The following is a 1,909-nucleotide window of genomic DNA, read 5'->3' as shown; positions in this document are numbered from 1 at the left end:
GACAGTCTGGCAAAGCGCTAGTTCCGCCCCACAAATTTCAGAACTGTCTCTGAACTACTGCAAAAGGGATGCAGAGCTGGACGGTTGAAACTCATATGTTGCTAGTTGCGCTGTCATCAATGTTACTCATCCTGGTCATGTGAAAGCTGACAAGAGATGCTATACTATATTTTTTCGATTTTTTAGTCCCTAAAACTAATAGCAAACTGTTTTCGTTTATTTAATATGTAGTTCTCTACATAGTTTATGCGGCAACTGCTAAAATATTTCCAAAAAAGTCGTTACTGGTATCATTAATGTAGTTTTTATACATATCTACGCACATATAAAATTGAATGCAAAATATAAAATTTAGTTAAGCTACACTTAACAGCAAAGGTCTGCGTACGCCACACAGTGTTTCGAATATATGGAGGCAGATGGAAATAATAGTACACCTGCACCGATTTCACTGAAACTTGACATGTTTTACTTAGAAATAGAGAATTATGAAATTTTGTAAAGATGGAATTATTGCCACGCCCTCTACTCTTGTGGGCGGAAACATTAAATCTCATCCGATTTCGATGAAATTTAGTTTGTAGTCTTTATTTTATTAGGAAAACCTAAATATAAAATATGGAGAAGATTGGATTACTATAACGTTCAAAACTCACAAAAAATGTGGGCCCAGTCATTAAATGTGATAGAATTTTGGGTAATTTTTGTTTCCTGCTTTCCACTCTCAGAAAACAAAGGTTATACAATAAAATGACTTAGGTGTCAATACTCGCTTTTTCCCAATATCTGGTGGGATTTTTTCATTGTTTGAAAAATTCTTTTCGCTAAATTATGCGAAAAGAAGCTGAAAATCAAAAATTAAGAGAATCAAAAATTACATATATTTGCAAAGTCGCGCGCAAAGATCAAATTATATATTCGAAAACTACATAAAATTCTCTAAAATATTAGTCTAATTTCAAGACCTGACGGACCGGTACTCACACTTTTTTTTACTAATAATCTTTAGCATCTACATTTCAAAGTAAATTTTTTGGTAAGAAAATAGGAAAATACCAAATAAATGATAAATACCTTCACCTGAATATTCCACGACATTTAGATAATTAATTACAATTGAAAAAGAAACACTTTCTGTAATGGGTTCAGCGCCAAATGCAACTAAACTGATTAGTCGGTATCGCGCCCACTCCCGTATTTTTTTGGAAATGTATCGTTCGTGAAGAAGAGGGGTGAGTAAATAATGTAAAATTTGGTACTTATGACTTTTACTATTCCCTCTCTAAGTCAAACCGGTTTTTTGACCATCTGTCACCATGACTTTTTTCTACCTGCCTCCATATATTCGAAACACTGTGCGCCATTTCCTTTTTAAATATTCACAATATATTTAGAGTTAAAATTTGTTTGTTATTATTTTATAAAACAAATCATGATGCTTGAAACAAAATCATATAAACCGTGTTTTAAAACTTTATATAAAACAAAGTTAAATTTAACGATTTTTCATCAAAATTTTTGACCTTTTAATCAAATTTAAAAAAAATAAACAAGAGTGGTAAACAATCTCAATTTGAAATGGGGGTGCTATTGTTATGAACGATACTGAATATTCGTAAATATATATATGAGCACCCGAAATGAGTAGTTATGCAGTGATTTTTTTTTTAATTTCCAAGGCTTTTCATTTTAAATACTTTTCGTTAAGTTTTTATTGAAATACTATGACATATAGGAATTTAAATTCAAATTCCTAACTGTGCTACAAATTTGATAGAACTCTAAAAACTATCTTAAAATTTAAAACTTTATAATCAGAGATTTTTTTTTATTATAACTATTTCGAGTATTCAAATTTTAGTGTAGTAAAGTGTAATCTTGCATCTTAAACGAAAATATTTAAATTGGA

The sequence above is a fragment of the Rhagoletis zephyria genome, unplaced genomic scaffold (assembly GCF_001687245.7).
Source record: "Rhagoletis zephyria isolate East Lansing unplaced genomic scaffold, Rhagoletis_zephyria_1.1 Rzeph_scaffold_02384, whole genome shotgun sequence".
Taxonomy (NCBI): Eukaryota; Metazoa; Arthropoda; class Insecta; order Diptera; family Tephritidae; genus Rhagoletis; species Rhagoletis zephyria.
The sequence above is the reverse complement of the archived record's forward strand: the minus strand, read 5'-3'. Positions refer to the sequence as shown.